Here is a 25,796-nt window from a genome sequence, read left to right on the forward strand (position 1 = left end):
AATCCCCACATGCTTTTGTGACCAGAAGTGAAGCATTCTGTGGAGAGTTCATGAGAGTAGAAGGAATAGTGTGTGGTTTTCTTCTTTTCTCTCAGATTGTCACTGTTTTAGACTCATTGTCTTTGTTTTTATTTTTGCCTCTCACAACTTTTCTATGTGTGGTTTTAATTAAGCATTTTATGTGATCCCATTTCCCCTCATTTCTTAGTATATTTGTTTATTTCTCTTTTTCCGTCGTTGCCCTAGAGTTTACTCTATGCATTTATAACTAATCTAAGTCGATTTGCAAATAACACCATCCCCTGTCATAGGCAACACAAGTATCACATGATAAAAAATAATTCTAATCCATCCTTCCTTCTCCCTATGACATTGCTAGCCTTGATTTCACTTATAGATAAGTACACATGAATGTGTGCACATTAATATGTAGACAAATAGGGCACAACACTGCTGATATTATTCTGATCAAAATATTATTGGCTAAGTAAGTTGAGGAAAAATATTTTCATTTTATCTTCACTCTTTCCTTCTCCAATGCTCTTCCTTTTTCATACATAGAGTCTGAGTTTCTAACTTACACCATTTGTCTTATCACCAAAGAACTTCTTTTAGCACTTCTGACAAGGCAAGTTTACTGGCAACAAACTGCTTCAATTTGTTTGTCTCAGTAAAGTCTTTATTTCTCCTTCTCTTTTGTGAAGGATACTCCCATAGGGCACAACAGCCCAGGTCGGTGTTCTTTTCTCTTAGCACTAAATATTTCATTTGACTTTCTTCTTGCCTGCATGGGTTCTGAGGTGAAATTAAATACAACGCCTACCTTTGCTCCCCTGTTACAGAGGGGGTGTTTTTATCCTCTGCTGTCATTGAGGATTTGTTTTTCAGGTTCTGTCATTTGAATATAGATGTGTTTAGGTGTGACTTTGGTTGTTGTTCATTTTTTATTTTTGTTTTTCCTGCTTGATGTTCTCTGAGTGTCCTATTTCTATGATTCCATGTCCTAATTAATCTGGAGAAAGATAGTAGTCATTATTGTCTTTAATTACTACTTGGCTTCCTTTATTTCTTCTCCTTATTGCATCCTTACTATATGTATGTTCTATTATTTGTTTCACAGTATTTGAATATTCTGTTTTGCTCTTTTTAGTTATTTTTGCTCTGCCTCTCAGTTTGGGAAATTTTTATGGGGCTATCCTCAAGCTTGGTGACTCACTCCTTAGCCATGTGCACTTGACTACTGAGCCTGTGGATGGGATTCTTAATTTCTGTGTGGTTTTCATCTTCTCTCTCAGATTGTTACTGTTTTAGGCTCATTACAAGGTTTTTGAATTCTCCTGTTTCTTTTTATTCTGTGTTTGCATTTACTTCTTTCTACAGACAGGATCCAATGGTTCTCACATGCTTTCTCTTTCATCAATTAGAACCCTTATCATATTGATCACACTTGTTTTCCAGTCTGATAATTCCAACATTCTTTTCATGTCTGAGTTTGGTCTTGATGCTTTCTCCCTTCAAACTGTGTTCGCCCATCACTGCCTGTAATTTTTTCCCTGATAGCAAGACCTGATGTAGTGGGTTACAGGAACTGCCAAATAGACGGCTAGTTAAGGTGCTAGAGAGGTGGGAGGGAGGGAAAGCGTACTGTGATCCCTATTGTGTCTGACTGTCTTAGTGAGCCTGTGCCCCAGGCTGTGGGTATTGCAGTGGCTTCTCAAACACATTTTGCCATCTTAATGTAGAGTAGGATATCTACAGTGGGCTGGAATGGGGCATTTTTTTTTCTACCAAGGTCAAACTCTGAAAAATTCAACTAGTATAGGCTCTGATAAAACAATTTATCTTGAGGGCAGGGCTTCTGAAGAAAAAAATGTCTTGGCCTATTTCAAATTGTTTACTTTCCCCCTCTCCTGCTGGAAGGACAAGAGAATTTTTTCTCCACTATTCACTGTGAGAATCTGGTTGACTACCTAGACATAAAGCTCAAAAAGTGTGGGAAGTCCAAACTCACAATTTGGACCCCAGCGGTTTTTAACTCTCAAACTCATTGATACTGAACATCCAGGAGTTTATTAGTTTCAATTTAGCATTTCCTAACCCAGGAATTTTTCCAGCAGAGGCTTCTGCTTTCAGATTTCTGCAACTATATATTGTTATGACCTTGACTGTCTCTCCAATTTTAGAGGCTTCTTCCCTGTGACCTCAGTTCTCCTTCAGATCTTAGAAATGTTGTTGGCTTTGTTTAAATTTTTACTTTTTAGGATGACATAGGGACTTACAAGTTTCTTTTCTGTTAGACCGGAAATCCAGGGGAGGGGCCACCTCCCAAACATGGGGAATGCTGGAGAATCTAGTAACTGTCTCCTAAAGAGCATGTGTTCGGTGCTGTTTGTGTTATTCCCCCACCTGCTTCACCACAATTCCCAGAATCCCTGCTGCTGACAGTGCTTTGTGGCTTTGAGCCTTCTTTGATAAAAATTAGTGCTTTTGTCAACATTTCATACCAAAGATCTTGAGTTTGGTTCTCAGCTTGCAAAATTATTTGCCATCTATCCATCCTCTTTCTGGCTTCCATATTTGATTGGTTTATCTTCTTTCTTTTTACCCCAATCTCTTTTTTAAAAGTCATCTTCGCTTCATGTTTAATATGGGTTCAGGAGACAGAATACTTATAAAGAAGAAAAAGTTTATGTCACAGTTTTCAAGGTTCAAGGGCATAGTGCTGGCATCCACTGAGTTCTCAGGTGATAGAAGAAAGGGTAGGACTGCATATTACTCTGGGAGCATGCAAGTGATTTTATATCTAATCTGAGATACACTGGATGGAGCCAGGCTCAGGCTTCCATAATAATCTTCTGTGTAGAGGAAAAGGAACTGTCGGTGACATTGTAAATTAGTACAATCACTATACAGGTTCCTCAAAAGACTAGGCATGACACCACCATGTGACCCAGCTATAAACTTCTCAGCATTTAGCTTGAAAAATTAAGGTCATCTTACTACAGTATTACATGCACACCCATGTTTATAGCAGTGCAATTCACAATAGCCAAGCTATGGAACCAGCCTAAGTGTATATCAATGAATGAATGGATAAAAAAATGTGGTTTTATATATAATAATTCTGTATTGAGAACTACCAAGGGGACCCAAGAGAACTACTTTGGAATGCATGCTCCTCATGACCTGAGGGCTCCCACCTAGACCTCCCTCTTAAAGGTCTCTTGGCACCTCCCAGTCATGCCACTCTAGGGACCAAGACTCTGATCAAGATGGACATTTGGAGGATACTCAAACCCCACTGAAACTCAAAGCGGGATATAAGCTGAATATAACTACTCGGTGTGCCTTTTAACCTTGATTCCTTGAGACCCCTTGGAAGAATTCCTCCAATGTATTCACAATGTGAATGAAACGGTTGCTCACAATTCTTTCCTCAGGCCATACCCTTGTGTCTGGAGGAAACTAACGAAATTGTCTAACATGCTCTCTTCCCCTTGGTGAAATGTAATAACAAAAACACTCTTAAGAAATTTTGCAAAGAATCAACTACTAGAAACTTCATGTAAAGAAGTTCTTATTGGAAAGATGGTAAATCATGGACATAAAAAAAATGAAACTTAAAACATTTAATGTACAAGATGGGTAAACTTTAGAAGGCTGAACTTCAGGTAAGGATTTTATTGCCATTTTAATTCTTTAACCTTTCTCTACAGTTAAGGACTTGGCAGGCAAACTGATGAAGACAAGGAGTTTAAGGGCCTCATTTTGTTTTAAGAGGGCCCTTCCAGGAATAAAGAAATCTCAGGATACCTCTTCTGTTCTGTAGCTTCACCTCTCCCTTTCTGTTTGTTTTTGTCTTTGTGACTGTGTATTCCTATGATTTCTTGCACACACACACACACACACATATACACATACACATAAGTGATCATAGATAGACAGATGAGACAAATTCAACAGTCTATACCTGAGATTGTTCATGATGGATGAATATGTAGCTCAGGCAGCTGGTCACGCTTATGGATCCCAAGCTGAGGACAATACTGTCCCTCTAAAATCACTGAAGGAACCACCTGAGTGGACTTTCTGATGTGCATCTTTACTCACCTTGACTGAGGAGAATTGAGTGTAATGTTTCCACAGTGTTGAAGGACTTGGTTCAGAGTGGAGAAAAAAGTAAGGAAATCCTGGCACTCAATGCTTCCAAAGAGCAATACTGAAGTTAAAAGTGACCGAGGGAATAGGAATGAGGTTCAAAGCAATTATAATATTTTATTCTAAACAAATAAAATTATAGTCGATTTTTGTCTGATTTGTTATTTCCATTGTTTTCAAATATAAATGATTTTTTTAGCACTGTAACACTCTGTGAGGAAGATGATTGCAAACAGTCCTTTTTGTGAAGATGTGATGAAGACTTAGGAAAACAAGATGTTCATCAGTGAAACTGGTAAAAGCATTGTTAGGTGATATGTACAAAAGCAAAAGATGAAATATAAAGAACAGAAGGAAAGTTGAAATATAAAGAATTTGTGGTAATCAGTATCACTTCAATGACAGGTAAGACTTAAGACAGGCCTTTAAGAGGAGACAGTGTAGATGGATAGTCTAGGTTAGCAGGTAACATGAATAAGGAACAAGAATGACCTGTGGAATAGCTACTGAGAGCAGCACAGTTTTACTGTGCACCTTTTTTGGGGGTAGTGGTGGTGCAGTAACCCGGCATTGACTTCAGGGTTTGAACTTAACCACTGAGCCATATCCCCAGCCCAAGTTTTTATTTTATTTAGAGACTGGGTCTCACTCAGTTGCTTAGTGCCTCACTTTTGGTGAGGCTGGCTTTGAACTCGTGATCCTCCTGCCTCAGCCTCCCAAGCCACTGGGATTGCAGGCGTGTGCCACTGTGTTTGGTCTTACTGTGCAATTTTAATGATAAGTATATATCGGTGGGGATATACTAAGTTCCTTGAGACAAAGAGACAGGCAAAGAAACAAAACAGCACCTGGTATGGTGGCACATGCCTGTCATCCCAGCAGCTCAGGAGGTGGAGACAGGAGGATTGTAAGTTCAAAGCTGGCCTCACCAACTTAGTGAGATCCTGTCTCAAAACCAAAATGTAGAAAAGGTTGGGGGGGTGGATTAGGGGTTATTCACCCCTAGGTTCAATCTTTGGTACCCAAACCACCACTAACAAAACAGCAGCAATAACCAACATCACAACTAAATTAAGGGTTTTGGATGTCTCATTACAACACAACTGAAGACAGTGATTGTAGGTCAACACTCACTCTTCTGTGTACAATGAAATGTCTTTTCTATGAGTGATGATCAGAAAAGAATAATGAAATAAAATAGAAGGAACTGATCTCTGCTTATTATTTAGTATTGTGAGTGCTCACATGCTGTGTGTCAAGTAATTAGAGGAATCAAAATGCAGCCGCTGACTTTAATTAAACTTTATAGCACTGAGTGATGAGTAATAAATTTATATGAAATAAAAGCAGAGAGGATTTAGGGCCTATCTGAATTGCATATCGATTCAGATGATAGTAAAGTGCATGTGTATGGACACATGAGTAATTAACTGGTGTAAATCATTTTCAATGAGTCTTTTCTCACAAAACCCATCTTGACAAAGAATATAGTCAAAAGATACCTGAGCGTCTCCTCAGTTTCTGTCATGACACCAGACATCTGGCCACTCTCTAGCAGCTGCAGGTGTAACATCATATGTCGATGCTCAATTTAACAAAGAATGAACATGTTACTTAATTCATTCTGACTTTGAATTAGAAGTCTAAATCCTAAAAAGTGAAAGTTAAAGCTGATGGGGGATATTTATTGTCAATTGTTTGAAGACATCCTTTGCAAATTGGAATGAAGAGGTGTGTTTTATGAGAATCGAGTTGAGAAAAAACACTCATGAAATATGTTCTTAGCGTCACGGGACATAAAATCTCATGAAGGAAGAGAGAAAAAAATACTAGTAAGTAAATGTTCAGTCATAGACTGTGTTTGGAACTAGGGCAGAGAAAAAAATGAAGCTTGTGTGTGCTGGAGGGAAGGTGCCTACCAAAAATGATGAGGGGAATGCCCCAGTGGGGTTGTTATCAGGTGTGCGGTTCCAGGATAGCTTCACTCCCCCCTCCCCACTCTAAAGGATAAAGCTTATTGTACCTTTCAACAGACACTTTAAGAATTTGGCCAATGGCAAACCAAGGACTGGAGAGAGGAGGAGTTGGGAGGTGGGTGTTCCAGACAGAGGGAACAGCTTGTAAGATGGCCCTAATACAAGAAAGGGCAGAAGCCATCCACTCAGTATGGCAGCCAGGGAGATTTAGGTTTGGCATATCCGTGGCTCCTCCCACTCAGTAGATTGCCCAATGCATGTGACCTTTACCTCTGCTCTACTTGCTCAGGAGATGCGCATAACCCCTTGGGATCTGAACAGCCCACCTACTACCTTTTTTGGTAAAGAACATTCTATTGAAGGTCTTTGTTGTTCCCCAACATAAATAAAGCAAGCATGGGCACCATTTTGCTTTTTTTTTTTTTAGTGTGGAAGCTTGATCCATATGATCAGCTAGCCCTTCCTGCCCCAGCTTTCTGAAAATATTTTCCATGTCCTGTGGTTTTTTTCATAGCTCTATTTTTCTTAGCTTTTATTGTGCTGCCAACCCATTCCACCAGGGGAACCCCATTTCCACCGCACCCGGGATATGGGTGGGAGGAAAAAACTCTGCAGAGTTGTCATATAAAAGGAACCCGTTGGGTGTTTAGTGAAGCAGGAATAAGGAGAGAGCTACAAAATCAAATGAAGACAGGGGAAGAGTTTAGAGTACAGACAGCTATTGCAGGCCTGGGTCAAGACTAAAGACTTTAACTTATATGCAATGGAAGCCAGTAAAATATTTAATTGAAAAGAGATAATAATAAGTCCAGTCATATTTATTGAGAGTCTTCATATGTCTTTGGAACAGTTCTAAGTTTTTGGCCTATATCAGTGAAACAAAATACACACATTCTGTCCCTGTGTACATGGGCTTCTATTCCAACCCAGTTTGTGTAAGAGTGGGGACACACCACAGATAGGTGGCATAATGCACATTAAATCTTATCATGTGACAGAAAGTAATGGATGTTTTGCTAAAATAAAATGTAGACCAGATAAGGAAGGTCAGGAATGCCAGGCGTGGGATGTGGAGATAACTTACAGTTTCTAATAGAACAGTCAGGGTTGGTTAGATTGTGCTTTATAAAAATGAGATTGCTGTGGGTATTTGGGTATTCTTCAGGTTGTGACACAAGCTAATGGACCTGCCGTTTGCTACCTTTATACGAGACCAACTGTGCCTTTACGCTCAGATCGTGTGTAAGCATGACTGTGTGTGACTGAACATAGTGTTACTAACACTAAGCATCTTATACTGCTGTGTTTTGTACCGCTGTGTTTGGTTGACTTTGCCAATACTATGGTTCTGAATTTATGTTTGGTTCTTGCAACACTTTTTGTGAGCGGTAAAGAGGCTTAGAAATATATGCTTTAATAATGGAATGGTGGGGAAGATGTTTTGTTTATTTCCTCAATGGATTACCAGAGTTACCCGACAATTAACATTTCAAACCAATAGCAAATTTTGTGACAAAGCAGCAGGAAGATGTCAATGTTTTGGACATTTTTATATCCTCGATTGTCCTAGATTTGCCATGTAGTTATGAAATCAGGCTTGACTAAGAAACAGCAAGACTGCTCTGAAAAAAAAAAATGTAATCTAGAAATTGTTCCCTAAGTTAGGATCAATTCCTGGGTTGAAGTGAATGTCTGCTTAAGAACGTAATTTTCCATATGATTTGGTTCCTCCTCCTCAATTACATGTGCTTATCAGATGGTGACTTTTATGATACTGCATGATTCTATGGATCTATTTTAAATATCTGTGTTGCCATGGTATTAAGAAATGTTTCAAGTTCTTGCTGACAGATTGTATCAATTCTAGCCTCACTTGAATTTTAAATCAATAAAGTAGCCTTCACTTTCTTTAATCAATTAATTTGTTCAGTCACTTAGTGGCTTTTTTTTTTTTTTTTTTGAGTTTGGTTTATAGGGGAGATTCAGGCCCAGGTGTTCAAGAATTAGAGATTGTAAAGAAAAGTCCTGCCTTTGGAGACCCCCTAACTTAAAATAGAAATCTTTCTCTTCTTGAGATTATTGTCCATTGGTCATGTGAATCCAGATTCATTCCCCAAATCATTAAACTGGTGAAGGAAAGGGAACAATAAGGAACATGAATGATTGAGGTTGGTAGGAAGACAACATAAACCCCAGAGCCAGCACATCTGACTGGGCATGTTTTGTTCTGCACAGGCATTTGTAGCCAAGTGGGTAACTATGGGACAAAATCCAGTTTACACTCTATTCTAGCCACAGAGTTGCTTCCCCTCCAGATATAGGTGCTTCTTTTTCTACATTTCAAAAAGTTTGTTGTTGGCTAGTGAGGACCATGGTCAGCTCTTATATTTGATAATATTCATAGCTAATATTTACAGAGCCTCAATGCTTCAAGCATAATGTTTTGTGTATAATCTCCCGTGCTTTGTGTTGAACATCCTAATGTAGTGGGGGGCCACTATTATTACCCTCATGCTTCAGAGGACAAAACTAACTTAAAGAGAGTGTAATTGGCTAAAGTAGTGAAATCAGGATTGGAAGCTTAGCTTTTTATCTCCAAGAGTTATTAAATCACCACGCTGCAGCTAAATACACGCAAACATGCAAACACATAGACACATATTAACTTGGATTTGATGCTCCTATGCAGCTAAAGAGAAATTATGCACTGTCTACAGAGTAGCAGAGAATTTGTATGGCCGGGGATCACGTGTTTGAAACTCAGCAATACAGAGCATGGATAAATTGGTGTGATGGGATTTCTGGTTACACTGCTCTATTAATTTAAGAGCAGACTCTGACTTTATTACAGTAAATAACATATTCATTAAAATGTTTAAACACTCATGAATGAAGAGAAGAGGCATTAGAAATACACTCTACTAGCATAACTAACAAAGCAAAGAAATCATTTCCTGGCTTTAGGGAGTGCTGGGAGGAGATCTGCAGGATCTCAGATTCTTTCAGCCTGTTCTTCTTTGGCATTCAAGTAGGCCACACATACCTCAGAGGCTAACTAAACAGAGCTATTTGTTTGGGAGAGAAAAAATCGACAGCATCTCAATGGAATCAAGTGATTAAGAAGCAATGTAAATCTACACGAAGAAAAAGTTTGTTCTGGATTGGTTTAGGGTTAATCCACCTTAGGGAAATATTGAGCAGTCTTTTCATTCCTGCCACTTGAGAAAGAGGACTGCTTTCTGAGCAGGGAACCGAAAATGCAGATGTTTCATGAATGTCAGGTAGGGCCTAGTGGGTTCTGCAGATAGTTTTGTTTAGGATTCTAATTCCATGGGCTTAAGATCATCTGTTGTTGTGAAGAGTAGCTCTGTGGAGTTCCGACATGAAAATATTGGCTATTATTAGTAGTTAATTAAAATATAAAACAGGAAGTTGATTGTAGGTGATAAAACATTAGCTTTGGCGGATTTTCATTGGCTTTTGGAGGTCTTTGAGGAGAAGCTGTGATGATAAGATTGCTATAGGTACAATACACAATAAGCAGAGAACATTTAGGTCCTTGGTATAAAAACCTGGGTGATGATGTTGGCAATGGAGAGAGGCCAGATGTGAGAGAACTAACATGTCAGAATGATAGAGCTTAATGATCCTTAATTGGATCTAAGAAGCAATGAAGAAGAAAGATTTGGTCTTTTCTCCTGTACACATTTGCTTATTTACAAAGTAAGTATTTATGACTACTATGTTGCAGGCCCTGGGATGCAATGACTCTCCTACTATTGAATTTCTGAAACCTGCACTTACAAGGCCACGGTCAGCTCTCATGTGACGTTGTACATAATTTCCCTTCTGATACTGCAACTCCTGCTTAAATTGTTTCCACAATCAGAATAGAATGTGTCTTTTCCATTTTTGGAGTGGTGGTGGTGCATCAGGGATTGAACTCGGGGGCATTCAACTGCTGAGCCACATCCCCAGCCCTATTTTGTATTTTATTTAGTGACAGGGTCTCACTGAGTTGCTTAACACCTCACTGTTGCTGAGGCTGACTTTGAATTCATGATCCTCCTGCCTCAGCCTCCTGAGCCACTAGGATTATGGGTGTGCACCATCGTGTCCAGCTGTCTCCTTCCTTTCTATCACCCTCTATTCTCCTTTTATTGCTTCCCGTTGGAAGGATTCAACAAAAATTCAGAGAGCCTGGGTGTCTGGTGTGTAGAGACACCCAGATAGGAGAGAACAGGCCTTTAGCCCAGGTGACACAAAAGCATATAAAAGGGAGAATAAAAAATTGAAATCAAGGAGCACTATAGGGCATTGCTATTGTGGGCTCATTTTAATTTAGTAGCGATCACCACTCTTGATTTTCTTTTTACTTCATTCTTTCTCCTGAGTTCTCCCTGCTAGTTTCTCCACATTGTTCTGACATTCAAATAGTGGTTTGCCCTAAAGCTTAGACCCCAGAGCTCTTTTCTTCTGTGTGTCTGTCTACTGATCCTGGAGGGTGTCTTCTCCAATGTCCTCATGATAAATATGGTCTGTGGACTGATAATGTGTGTATCTTCAGTTCCATAGAAGTCTCCAAATTCTGGGCTGCTGTATTTTATTGGCCACATTAAATTTTTCATAACAGAACATTATTCAAAGCAGATTAGTTGGGATTTAAAACTTGACAAAACCCAAAGAGATCTTTAGATTCCCACTGCACTCCATTGTCCTAAATATAAGCAATGAGAGTAACAGTACCCCAGACCCAACTCTGATCTTCCCCTGATTTCTTAACAGTCCCAGTGACTGGTAATGTCAACCTCCTAGTTTCTGAGGTTGAATACTCTTGGTCACTTCTGGATGCTCTTTCCCCCTCTCAGCGTACATGCCGTACATCAACCTAGCCTGTCTACTGCACCTTCAAGATAGATCCAAGGTCTGATCTCTCTTTGAACTCTCCACTGTGACCACTATAGTCCAGGCCACACTTATCTTCTCCCTGACATATCTCAATGGACTCATAACTGGTCTTTCCTCTATCACCCTTAATACCTCCTACAGAACCCTACATAGCAGACAGAGTGGTCTTCCCAACATGTATAGATGTTCAGTGATTTTTGTCATCAAATTCCTTTAGGGGATTCTCATCTTATTTAAACTACATTCCAAAGGCCTTATCTTGGCCTATCAAGTTCTTCATCATCTGCCCTTTGCCATGATGGCCTCCCTGATTTAAGGTTGTAGCCCTCTCCATCACTTGTGATATTCTAGACACACAAACTAATTGCTGCTCCTTAGTAGAACACCCGTCTTTAGGGCTTTTGCATTTACTCTTCCCTGTCCCTGGACCATTCATTCTTCTGGATCCCTGTAGGTTTTAACTTAGATGGGAAGTGACTGATTGTCACTTCAGTGGTGGATATGGTATTAGAGGGAAGAAAGTATGAGTGCTCAGAGGTATTTGTAACACAATAGAAAGAATGTGGGTAGCCAGGAAGTATCCTGTTGAGAATACCACCCAGATTTCTGGCTTTTATAGGAGCTTCATGATGGTATTATTCTAATGATGCCATTCCTAAGAAAATTGAATAGATGTGGAAGATGTTTTAAGGGAAAAATCACTAATTTTGTCTCCAAGATATATATATATATATATATATATATATATATATATATATATATATATATATATATATATATATTTTAATGAAAGTATGAACAACTCTGAGTATCCTCCTTATCTCCACTCATAGGACCTATTTTTCTTCTTCTATCTTATTCAGGCCCTTTCCTCTTTCAAAGTCTGCTATGAGAAAGGAACTAAAACCAATGGATCAGTTCCCCCACCATGTGAATTTAAAGGAATGAAACATTTCAGCCTCATTGGTGATGGTGTAATGAAAGTCTTCACCTCTCTTCCCATCCAAAGAGATTTTGAGAAAGAGTAAGCCCAGAGGTAAGATCATCATAGGAAGAGAAGCGCACCTGTTATGTACGACTGTAGATGTGTCAAATAACAATTTAAACCTGTTTTTAAATACATAAGATAAATTCTAGGTTTGTTCTCATCAACGTCAGAGAGATGAGTCGCTAAAACATTTTTTTCTCCTCATTTCTAGTTGCCAAATGGATGCCCAACCCCAAGAATTTGAAGCCAGGACAAGCAAGCAAGTAAGTAAAATCATTGTTGGAATAAAGACCCAGACACTATCCATGAGTTTATATCAATCTGCAGGGCAATTTAAACCTACTTTTTTATACACAGGATAAACCCTAGGTTTATTTTAATAATCTGAGCTATGTAAATGACTGGTTGCCTGGGAGATATATTATCCTTTCCTCTGTAGGCATGTCAAGAAAAGAAATTGCTTAGCGATAAAAAGTTGAAAAACACGATGACTGATGTAGTAAACCTTTTAAGATAAATCTACCTTTGCAATGTCTTTCTGAAACGAGAAGTTGCGTTGCAAAAAGGATGGTTACGCTAGATATGAAAGCTCCCACTCTGATCCTAGTAGCAGAGTAGAGAAAATTGAGATATTTAAATGTTAATTAGGCCCCAACTAAACAAGCGTTAAGAAAAGCAAAGAAAGTTCTCCCAGCTCCCCAACCCCCACCATTTTATGGGAAAGTATTTATTTGTGTACCTGAGAGATATTGGTTTAGCATCTACCTTTTGACAAGTTTGGAGCTGATGCTATGGGAAATACTGGGTGTGAATATACTAGGTCTCTGTACTTGAGAAGATCTTAGGTTATTACATGATATTACATACTTGTATAACTTCAGCATAATATGCAACCTGATAGATATCAAGGGAGTCACAGAGTCCAGTGGCAACATGGAAAAAGATGATTTCTAACTGGAGTGGAGTGGTAGGGAAATTTTAGGTGAGTTCTTTAAAAAGGCAGCACTGTGGCTGGGCTTTCAGGACTGGACAATATTATAGACAAGCAGTCGTATTTTTGTGGGAGCACAGAGTGACTGATGGAAATAATATATCCATGGATGTGAAGCCAAAGTCATTGCACACATACAGAGTGATGTAAGTGTTCTGTTTGGACAGACCATAGAACATAGGAAGAAGAAGGCAGGAGATGAGGCAGGGGATGTAGCTCAGTGTGGAACAGAGGCCTCACAGTGTGTCAGGCTCTGAGTTCCATCACTAGCACCACAAAATTAGAAAAAAAAAATACTTGCAGAAAGAAAGGCTGCGATGAATAATGAATTACATTGCTGTTTAGATACTTGGGCTTCAGTTTTTTTAGGAAGCTTGGAATTAGTGAATTTAGATCCCTCGTCTTGATGCAGATCTACTTTGACTACTTGTGGGCAATGGGGTTAGACCTCATCCTTTTGGAACATCAAACTATTTACCTACAAAAATTAAGGAGCTAACATTAGATGCAAGTGTTTCCTTAAATTTCTAGGATTCCTTGGTGCATTCAAACTCAGATTTTATTTTCTTAGTTACTTCTTACATGATATTTGTTACCTGCTTAATTCTGGGCATTTTGTTCTGGACTATCTCTTTGGTGCATCCTTAGTTCTTATTTTCACTGCTGCTTTTTCTGTGTCATTGGCAAAATGGTCTTCTAGCGGAGACTTCTCGAAGTTAACTTCACCGGCTACCGTTCTATCTGCCTTTGCAGTTTTGTTCCCATCATGTCTGCTTAGAACATGCCCTTCCTGCCAGTCTCCTCTGTGCTTCAGGAAGTCTTTATCTAATTTCATAATTCAGTTTAAATACTATTTTTCCTGATGTCTTCCTCCACCCTCTTTTTGAATTGCCAGAACACATTATTTTAAAACTTCCACGTTTAGCTTAGCTTTATAAATAAAGAATGTTCTTTCCACTAACTGGCACATTTTTTCATGTATTTATCCCTCAAAAAAGAGGGGCATAAAGTTCAGTGAGGGGCATAAAGGAGGTGCCCAAGTCAATGCTCGACTGAATAAATAGATGACAAATAATGCAATCAGATAAACAATCTTCAAGCTTAACAGCCATGGTGGGGAACTGACTCACAGTAGATAGCAGGCAAGGTTTGCTTCTAATCTCTGAACGACACTCTTTGATGAATGTCCCTGCACTTCCAGCCCAAGAAGTCAATGCTGTAATGGCTTCATCTCCCAGCTCAAGTCTTAGATTATTTGGCCTAAGGGTAGACACCAAACTCAAAGTGAGTCAACATGTTTGCACTTTCAAGTTTTAAAATGAGAACACCAAGAAAAGTGGGTGGGAATAAGCCCAGAAGCATCAAGCTGAGTCATATTTTTTTTTTGGCCAAATGTTAAGTTCCAGGTCTGGAAACTCCTGCTTAAACTCTGGGACCATCCTGCCTCTTGCTTTCCCTAAAGCTATCGGCTCAGCTTCATCATAATGTGTGTTAAAAACTGTTTAGAGGCAATTGAATGGAATTTCATTACTTGAAGTCAAGTGTTTCCTATTCCAACTCTGCTCTTTCCTCTGCCCCCTCCCCCCTCTCTCTGCTGTCTTCTAACCCTGTTATTTCCTGAGACTAGGAACTGATGTCAAGTTTCACAGGAGGGTAAATTACCTTTGGAAAGGATCCATGTTTGTCTTCTTACATCTCCCTTGACTGGTATGTTATTCGGTCAACTTTGGTGATTCAATAAATATAGATACACTAAACCTAAAGGTGATAGAATATTTCTCTCAAGGTGAATACAGCCAGGGTCTGTCAAGAAACTGTGGGATTCTGGGTGATTACAAAGTGTGTTGTAAGTAGAAAACTTGAGCCAGAATTCTTGAGGTATAGCCAAGAATCAAATGCCAAGTAAAAAGAGTACAAGCAGAATTTTAAGTGCTCAGGGTATGTCAGCTGATGTTCGAGATTTGTGTGTATCACTAGTCATACTAAAGTGAAGCATATTGCACTGGGGCTGTAGCTCAGTGGTAGAGTGCTTCACTAGCATATGTGAGGCCCTAGGTTTGAGCCTCAGCACCACATAAAAATAAACAAATAAATAAATAAATAAGTTCTTGTGTTAAAGGCAACAGACAAATTTAAAAATAAATAAAGTGAAGCATATTTGTTTTTATTTTGGTAGTACATCCAATATGAACTCTCTCCTCTTAACAGATTTTGAACTGTAGAATACAGTATTGTTAATTATATGAAATTGAACAAGTCTCTTGATATTTTCATTTTACATGATGGAGACTCTGTATTCATTCCAAGCAACTGCCCATTTTTCCTTCTCCCTCTATGGCAATCACCACCCTGCTTTCAGCTACTATGAGTGTGACAACTTTAAATGCCTCTTATAAGTAAAGTCATGCAGTGTTTGTTTTCTGTATACTTCACTTAGCATAATGTCCACTAGGCTCACCTGCTGTAGCATCTGACATATTGTTCTTCTTTTTCAAGGCTAAATAATATTCCATTGTAGGTACACACTTTCTTTATTGCTTATGTCAATAGATATTTATGTTGTTTCTATCTCTTGGCTGTTATGAATAATGTCACAATTAACATGGGAGCAAAAAATCTCTTCATGGTTCTTGGATAAATACTCTGAAGAGGGATTGCTAGAGCATATGGTAATTCTAATATTTTTTGAGAAACATTCATATTAATTTTAGGAATGGCTATATTATTTTACATTCCTACCAACAGTGAATAAAGGTTTGAATTTTTCCATATCCTCTCCAATATTTGGTGCATTTTTTTTAATTGATAAAGATCATCCTAACAGGCTCAAAGACATTCATCATTGCGGTTTTGATTTGCATTTCCCTGATAATCAATAATGTTGAACATATTTTCATACACTGTTGGCTAACTGTAGAAACATCTATTTCTTGGAGAAATATGTATTCAAGTCTTTGTTCATTTTTAAAATCAGTTTATTTAGAGATTTGCTTTTGATTTGCAGTTTCTTACATATTTTGGACATTATAATCAGACATATCCATTGCACATATTTCTGACCATTCCACAGGTTACATGTCACTCTTTAGATTGCTTCCTTTTCTACTGCAATAGCTTCTTAATTTGATGTAGTCCCACTTTTCTATCTTTGTTTTGGTTACCTGTGTCTTTTAATACCCAAGAAATTATTACCACAATGAATATTATGAAATTTTTCTTCTATATTTTCTTCTAGGAGTTTCACATTATCATGTCTCAGGTTTATATCTTTATTCAATCTTGGTTTGAATTTTGCCTATGGTGTAAGATAAGGATGCAAATATCCTTACCAGCAGATATACAGTTTTCCTAAAGCTGTTTGTTGAAGAGACAATTCTTTTTCAATTAGGTAGTCAGGGCTCCTTATCAAAGTCCATTTAACTTTATATATACTGGCTTATTTCTGGGCTCTCTTCCTGTTCCATTGGTCTATATGTATGCTTTTATTATTGGAACCAGCTGTTTTGATTACTGATGCTTTGTGTTATAGGCATGTTTTTATGGCTGTGACCAAATTACACAACACAAACACCTTAAACGAGGAAAGATTTATTTTGGCTTAATGTTTTCAGAAGTTTCAGTAGAAGGTGTGCTGACTCCATTGTTCTGAGCCTGAGGTGAGGGAGAACGTCATTTCAGAAGGATAAGCACAAGAAAGGTGATGCTGTGGCAATTAAGAAGCAGAGAAGAAAAGAAAGGAGAAAGAGAAGGAGGAGGAGGAGGAAAGGGAGGAGGAAAGGGAGGAGGAGGAGGAAGAGGAGGAGGAGGAGGAGGAAGAGGAGGAAGAGGAGGAGGAAGAGGAGGAAGAGGAGGAGGAAGAGGAGGAGGAGAATAGGAGAATGAGGAGGTTGAGGAGAAGGGACAGAGGAAGAGAGAGAAAAGAAAGAAGGGTTAAGGGACAAACTATTCCCCAAGGCCACACCCTCAGTGACAGTCCCACATGGGCTTATAGTTTCCGTTACCTCCTGGTTGTCCATTCAGCCATCAATGGATTGACCCACTGATGACATCACAGCCCTCAAGATCCAGTCACTTCCTGAAAGCCACACCTCTGCACACCGCTGCATTGGGGATCAAGCCTTCGACACACACGTCTTTGGTGGATACTTCCTATCCGATCCATACCATTCAACCCCTTCCCCCCATGAAAGTTTCACATCCATCTCACAATGCAAAACGCATTCAGTCCTAAGAATCCCCACAGTCTTAACAGTTCCAGCATCTTTCAAAAGTTCAAATTTAAAGTCTCCTCTAAGATGGGAAGTAAACTCTTAGCTATGAGACGCTGTAAAAAGTTAAAAAGAAGGTTACAAACTTCCAACTTCCAAGGGCACAGAGTAACCATTCCCATTTCAAAGAGAAGTATAATGGTATAGAAAGGTAGAAATAAGGGATGGGTCAAACACACACACACACACACACACTCATGTGATTATGGAGGTCAAGAAGTCTATGATCTATCTGCATATTGGAGAACCAGGAAAGCCTGTGGTTTAATTCAGTCAGAGTCTGAAAGCCTAAGAACTAGAGAGCATAGCCATAGCAAGAATGATGTAAGTCCTGCTTCCAGTCTGAGAGTTTGAGGATCTGGAGTGCCAGCGTCTAAGGACAGAGCAGAGGAATATCCCAACTCGAATAGGTGAAAATTGACCGGTCCTACAACTTTTTGTTCCATTAAGGTCCTCTGTGGATTGGATGATGCTTACCTGAATTGGTGAGGGTAACCTTCTTTATTCGGTCTACGAATTCAAAAGCTAATCCCCTCCAGGAACACCTTCACAGATACCTCCAGCAATGATATTTCATTAGCTCTCTGGACATCCCTTAGCCCAATCAAATTGTCATATAAAATTAAACATCACATGAGGGTATCCTGTGAATTGATTTTTATATGTAAAATCATCCTTACATTCCAGGAATAAATTTCACTTGGTCATGATGTAAAATCTTTCAATGTCCTATTGAATTTGGTTTGCTAATATTTTGTTGACAATTTTTTTTTTTTGCATATGTATTTATCACTAATATCACCCAGCAGTTACTTTACTCATGATGTCTTTGTCTGGCTTTGGCATCAGGGTAATGCTGATTCAAAATGAGTGTGGAAGTATGCCTTCCTCTTCAGTTCTTTCAAAGAGTTTAAGAATTAGTATTAATTCTTCAAATGTTTGGTAGAGTGCACCATTGAAACCATAAGGTCATAGCCTTTTCTGGGAATTTTTTGATTCTTTATACCATCATTTTACTAGTTTTATGTTTATTCATTTATTTATTTTCATGATTCAGACCTGATCAGTTTCATTCTAAGAATATATCAATAACTTCTAGGTGGTAACAAATTATTGGAGTATAATTGTTCATGATAGTGTCTTAGAATTCTTATTTCTGTGGCTTCTTATAAAAAAAAAAACACCTCTTCTTTCATTTCTGTTTTATTTGGATCATATCTCTTTTTTCTTAGTCTTGCCAAATTTTGCTGTTTTGTTGATTTTTTTTTCAGAAAAACAGATCTGAGTTTCATTGATTTTTTTTTCTAATTTGCTTTCCTGTTTTCTATTTCATTTACTTCTTCTCTGATCTTTAGTATTTATTTCTTTCTGCTCTTTGGCATTAGCTTGTTCTTTTTCTAGTTCCTTGAGGTGTAAAAATTGTTGATTGAAAATCAATCTCTCTCTGTCTCTTTCTCTCTCTCCCTCTCTCCTTCTTTCTTCTAAGAATTTAAAAGTATAAATAACCTCCGAGTACTGCCTTTCCTTCATCCCTTATGTTTTAGTGTACTCTTTTTATTTTAATTTGTCTTAAGATATTTTCCAATTTTCCTCTTGATTTCTTCTTCGATACATTAGTTGTTAAAGACTGTGCTATTTAATTTCCAAATATTTGTGAATTTTAGTTTTCATTTTGTTAATGACTTCTTTTCATTTGTGACCTACAAAAATATATGGCATGTTTCCAATCATCTTAAAATTTTAAGACTTCTTTTGTGACCTAACATAATCTCTCATAGAGAATATTCTGCATGTGCTTAAGAAGAATGTGCATTTTACTGTCAAATGGAATCTTTCATTGAACTTCTGGAAACTGTAAGCCTACTTTCTTACTGACAATTAAGAAATTTTCAATTAATTCTTTCAATAAACTTTAAAACTCTGTTTTCTCTCCTTTCTCCTGCTGGGATTTCTACACTGTGTATACAGGTCTGTTTGATTATGTGTCCTAAGCACTTTAGTCTGTCTTTACTCTTTTTAATTCTTTGTTCTTCTCCCTAATAAGAGGGCATTCACAAAGGAAGGAGAATCATCGTGGACTAAGCAGAACTGTCAGAGGCATTTACTGTGGGGGTCACAGGTTGTGAGTGGAGAAGTACTGCAAACTGCTCACTCTGCCACGTTTCACCCAGAAGGCTCAGTATGACCAGCTTTGTCAATATGCCATGACAGTCAGTGCCATAGGAGTGACAGCCTCACAGAGAAGAGCAACATTCTCATGGAAGTAAGTGGTAGTGATGGAAGGGAAAGGGCTTCTTCCCACATGGTTTGCAAATGGCTGACTTTGAAGCGGCAGCTAAGTATGATTGAACCCCCTTGAGGACCTCTTAATAGAGAGACTTTGGTGGTAGGGACCATGAGCTAGGAAAGAAGGAAAAAATAATAAATCAAAGTCTAGGCAATAATATTTGTACCCTCATTATAACCACAAAACAGGGTGACCCATATTTTCCTAGAAGATGATGGAACTATATCATACGTAGAACAGCAAATATAATTATCGGTAATAATATAATATAATTATCAGTAATAATACAATTATCGGTAATAATCCTCGAACACTGATGGTACATGTATTTTCATATAGCCACACATACATATGTTTTTCTAAATCATCTCATGGATATGTAAAGTGTAGCTTATCTGGATGACTTTGAGGAAAATGTAGACAAGCTGGAATTATTTTATGGTGGTCTTGGTGGGATATTATCAGATATACTCTTCCTGGATATCTGTTATAGGCTACATATTGTTCCTCAAAAGACATGTTAAAGTCATCTCTCAGTCTCTCAGAATGTGGCTTTAATTATAACAGGATTGATAAAGATACATTTAATTAAATTTGAATCATACAGGAATAGGGTAGACCCTTAATCCAATAGGATTGCTGCCCTTTGAAGAATAAAAGAGACACAAAGACAGAAAGCTAGAGAGAGAAGTTGGCTATGAAATGACAGAGGCAGAAATTGGAATGAAGCAGTTGAAGGCCAAGGATTTTCAAGGATTTTTGGAAATATCAAAGCCAAGGGAGGTACATGAAACAGATTTTCCCCTAGACCCTGCATAGAGAATAGGGCCCTGATGAAACCCTGTTTTTTTGATTTCTAGTCTCCAGAACTGTGAAAGTATAGATTAATAGATTCCTGTCATTTTAAGCTTCCAAGTTAGTGGGGTTTTGTTACAGCAGCTGTAGGAATCAGCATGACTGATTATGCATGGTGTGAACAAAATATAGGAGATTAGTTCAACAAAAAGTGCCTACAAGAAAACTAACCGGACAACTGGTCACAAAGTATTTTCAAGTGAGATGAATTCTAAACCCTTCGACCACTCACCGCAAAACATAGCACATTTCACTCTGTGAGCTGTTGAACACAAACCAGCTTGTTAAATCATCCGTCACTCTCAAACGTACAGTAATGGAAGCCCCAGACAACATGCTATTTACTCAGAAAGTGCTGCATTTAAATTGGACAATGGAAGAGTTGAATCACAGCTTCTGTGTGCCCGCTGCCCACTCTGCTGCTTGATTTCTCTTTCTTATGTCAATATAATGAAAGCCTCATGGACACTATTGATGATGGTGATTTGGCTCAAGGAAAAATGCTCAGTTAGGAAACAGAAAAAAAATTAATTGTATTGACACAAAGCAAGCCCGACTGGAATATATCTGAGTTTAATTGATTACCAAGTCTATATGCAAAAAACTTTGGTTATATAGTTGAAAACCAACAGCAAGAAACATAAAATATGCCATGAACCATATGGATATTGTTTTTTTTCCTCTGCAACATCCAACAACTAAGTATCTGATAATATTTATTACATTTTTCACTCTTTATAAAATTAAATTGGCATCACTTATAATTGAATCAAGTCTTGAAAAGTAAATGCAGACTTCAAGTTTCTAAATGTGTAACCAGACTATTTCTAGAACTGTGTAAATACCTGTTCCTACATGCACATATACACATCTCTATGTAGAAATAGTCTGCAATGTGAAGGCTGCTTCTTTTGACACATGAATGTGAATTTTATAGGGCTTTCCATTCATTTATCTGTCATTTGAAAGTAGTAAGTTGCTACTGATTTCCCCCCCCCCAAAAAAAAAAAATCAGTGTCATAGACTATCAATCAAATAAGGAGAAAATCAGCAATAATATAAACTTAAAGAAAAGTACTAGAGTTGCATAATCTGTTGCAAGTTTTGGTTTTAATCTTGCCTTACTACTATTAGATACTGGAAAACCATGCTCCTTTCTTTTGTTTAAGGAAAAACCTTATCTTAGTCTAAGGAGTAGCCTCTATTAACTGCTAAGTTGTGGTCTTCCACAGATAGAGAGGTAGATTACTCCCTATACCATAGAAGCATAACAAAAAAAATTTTTTTCTCTATCTCAAATCTAGGGTGTGTTTCCAGAGGTAATTTAAAGCAATTATTTGTTCTGTTGGTACTTCCACAGCTCTAGGTAATATATTTGTAAGTAGTTATTTATTTATTTATGACTTGGGGAAAGATAAGTTAGTATAGACTTCTTTATATCTTTTCTATTCTTTCTTTGCCAAATTTCCATATAGTTATTCCTCTTATTTAGTTTTGTTTTATCAGATACTTTGACAATTTTAATAGCAAAAAATTTATTCCACTTTTCCACCAATTTTCTTCCACTTTTGTTTCTCCATCTTCTACCATCTTACCTTCAACTTTCACAATATGTCAAAATTTAAAATGCTAACCTTGTGAAATATAAATAAGAAGAGGTATTTTATGCCTTACCCAATGTAATCCTCATCAAAATATGAATAAACATTCTTCAAAGAACTATGAAAAAAATCACAAAATTCTTACGAAGAACCAAAGACTCAGAAAACTAAAGCAATCCTGATCAAAATGAATGAAGCTTGAGACCTCATAGTACCTGAAATTAAATTATTATATCAAAGAGATACTTGCATGTTCATGTTTATTGCAGCATTAGTTAAAATAGAAATGGTATAGAATCAACTGAGATGTCTGTCAATTAATGAGTAGATAAAAATGTATACATGCCAAGTGGAATATTATTCACCCATATAAAATGATGGAATCCTGTCATTTGTAGCAACATGACTGAAACTGGAGGGTTTTGTACTAGATGAAATTAGCCAGGCACAGAGATACATACTGCAGGTTCTCAATAATTTGTGGAAGCTAGGGAAAATGATCACAGTAACAGAGAGTTGAATAGGGGTTTTTAGAGTCTAGGAAGCTAGGGGAGAGCAAGCTTAAGATGCCAAATAATGGATACCAAAGCTTAATTGTAATGTTCCATAGCATAATAGGTGAACTATATATAGTCTATTGCAATTAATTATATGTTTCAAAATAACTACAGAAGAAGAATTTGAAAGCTCCCAATACATAGATATACTAGTACTGGGGGAGCTAGAAATGCTAATCACTTTGATTTAGTCATTACACATTCTATATATGTATTAGAAGTACAAATATGTCAATCAAAAAGAAAATTTGATTACAAAAATTAAACACTATTTACCAGTATATATTTGGTTATATAATGTTTTTAAGACATAATGCTATAGATGGCAGTTGGATTCATACAGGGGGCAATATAATTGATGCTTTTAAATGTGTGCTACGGGACAAAACGAAGGTCAATAACTTTAGGAGGACTCCTAGTTGCCACTGGGGGAGAGCAGAGATGCTGACTCTTCTGGAGATTGTGTCAATCCAGCAGGGTTGAACCTTCTGGCTTCCCACAGCCTTGTCTGACGTCACTCAGAGGGGGTTTTAGAACTCTTCCTTAAAAAAGGCAAAAATAAAAACCCAGGGGACTCACTGCCCTGTTATTCCCTATTAAAAGCTAGTGTGTCTTCTCACTTTTAGCTGTCCTCTGTGTCTTATCTACATTTCCAAGGATTTTTAGTTGTATGTGCATTTTTAACTTTATCTTATTTCAGTTAGTAGGGCTTCCTGTGTAATGTAAGAACTCTGCCACTTATTGCCACATCCTTCCTCCCACCTTTCGTCTTTTTACATTATGAATTTTATGTCCAAAAATGTGTTAAATGCCTAATTATAATGTTATTGTTTTCACTTTCAATAATTCACTTTTAAAGAATTTTTTTTAATGAAATGGTCTTTAATGCTTACTGACATAGTCAACATTTATGGCATTATCCATTCCTTTCTATAGATGCCTTTCCCCATCTGTATCAGTTTCTTATGCTTGAAAATTTTTCCTTACAAGTTGAAGTGTGGGTCTGCTGGTGATACATCTTCTTAGACTGTTTTTCTGAATGCTTTTTTCTCTTGACCTGTTTTTTGAAAGATATTTTCACTGGTTAAAGGTTTTGTTCCAATGCCTTCTGGCAAATGTTTTCTTTTATGATGACAAGTCTGTTTTCATTGTTCTTTTCTTTTATTGGCTCTGAATTGTCTTCTTTTTCTTTTTCCTGTTTGCTTTGGTCTTTTGAAAATTGTTATTTTTCAACAGTTTAATTCTGTATTCTTTGGAGTCCCCCCTGCCCCGACGTTGTTGATGTTCTCACATAATGGAATTTATAGTTTTTTATCACATTTGGAATAAGGTGGATCGTATGTCTTCAAATAAGTTTCTGCTACCTGATATTTAATCACACTGTATTGTAATACAATTGACTAATTCTCTGTTAAAATTTAAAAAAAATTTTGTGTGCTTCATCTTAGATTCCTACTGCCATTTTAAATCTTACTAATATTTTCCTTGATGGTGTCTAATCTGCTGTTTAATTGTATTCATTGTATTTTTTTCACTTTAGACACTATTTTTTTTCAGTTACTATTCTCATTTGTTACTTTATTTGTATCTTCCATGTCTATGATTTTACCTTCATGTATTTATTGAAATCCTGAAGCCTGTTTCTTGAAGTGATTGTCAAATATTTTTACTTCATCTGTCATTTATGGTTCTTTTTATGTTCACTTATTTTTTTCCTGCTTATGAATTTCACAGATTTAGTAAATTTTTGTTGTGCATGGGATGTTTCGACTGTAACATTTTTGAATGTTTGGACTCTCTTTTCTTCTTTTAAAAGAAGTTTGTGAGAGCTATAGTTTGGTTCTGGTTGTGCCTAAAAGCTTGTTTATAAAATTTGTTAGGGCAAGCTGAATGTGGTCTTTACTGTAGGACACATCCAACCCTCATACTTCTGGGACTCCACAATCTCTTTTAGTGTTAATATTTAAATAGATTTTAATTCCTAACACATTTTTTGGTTAAGATTCTGACTGTCTCCTAGACCTCTATGAAATTTGTTCAATTTACAGCTTTTGCTTTTGCTCTATAGAACTAAGTATTCAGATAAAGTTTCAGTGTGATTGTCTGCAGATTTATGGAGTTCATTATCAGTCTATTTCTATTTTTCTTTGCAGCTTCATTCTTCAAACCCTAGAAAACTGATCCACTCTGAACTGTGTTCTGTCTGGACCTTTTCTAAGGGAGCTCACCATACTCTGCTGTGCAACCTACTGGTGTCTTGGTCAAGAAGTTATCTCCAGGTACAACACTCAGGCAAGGTTAAGTTTCCATTCATTTTCCTTTTTGCAGTGATCACTGTTTTGCTGTGCATGATATCCAAAAATCTGTAAAATATAATTTCATATATTTTATTTAGTTTCTAGCCATTTATAGTGAAAGTTCAAACCCCCCACATTCTTCCCAGAAGTAGAATTATATAAACTACTTATTTACATAAAAAGCGTGTATTCTTATTGAAATTCTTTCTCAAAATACTAATTTTATGTTCCATTATGAACTCCAAATTATCATTTGTTAAGCATAACTGTTCTTCTTCTTCTTCTTCTTTTTTAATCATCATTGTCTTTTGGTTCATTTTTATTTCAAGAATCAGGTTTGTACTTTGAAACAATACTATAGTGTATGTGGGTGGCCGTTGGGGTGACTGCTGGTCTAGACCTGCTTTAGCAGTGGACATTTTTAGTGTGATTGCTGCACTTCTCAGTCAGCTTATTAGTGGGAACTTGGAAATAAGACTACATTTCAATAACACTCACTCATAATTAAGAAGAGCATTATTCCGTGACAATATCCACACCAGTAGCTTTAGTTCTTCCAAGGCAGATTTTAGTTTTTCTTTCCATTTCTTTAGAGATCTGTCCTCAAGTTTGACCTGAGGATAAACATTCTGCTATCCTCAAAATTCAGAAGAGGTGCGACAGTAATTTAAGCATCTCTCTTGTTAAAAAAAAAAAAAAAAAAAAAGAACCAGAACCAGTTCCCCTTCTTGATTTCTACATAACCCCTATTCACATTCTGTCAACCTGTAACTTTGAGATTTGAGAATCCTTTTTCTGATAATAGAATGAGTGACTCCCGAGTTTAATGGAAGGTTTTCCTTTGCTGTAGACTGAAACTCCTCTGCTGTATACTTTAGACCTCCCAGGAACAATCTGGAATCCTTGGCCT

General features: G+C 37.3%; 1 long non-coding RNA gene across 1 annotated transcript; it reads left to right on the forward strand.

Moving 5' to 3' along the window:
• The first annotated feature begins 11,924 nt into the window (after positions 1-11,924).
• Positions 11,925-24,877, forward strand: LOC131424605 (uncharacterized). The gene is made up of 3 exons (XR_009227925.1): positions 11,925-12,078; positions 12,242-12,293; positions 24,743-24,877. It is a non-coding gene; the product is annotated as an uncharacterized LOC131424605 (long non-coding RNA).
• The last annotated feature ends 919 nt before the right edge of the window (positions 24,878-25,796 follow it).

This window comes from Marmota monax, unplaced genomic scaffold (genome assembly GCF_021218885.2).
Source record: "Marmota monax isolate L192 unplaced genomic scaffold, Marmota_monax_Labrador192_F-V1.1 WCK01_AAM20220418_F8-fsc00047, whole genome shotgun sequence".
Taxonomy (NCBI): Eukaryota; Metazoa; Chordata; class Mammalia; order Rodentia; family Sciuridae; genus Marmota; species Marmota monax.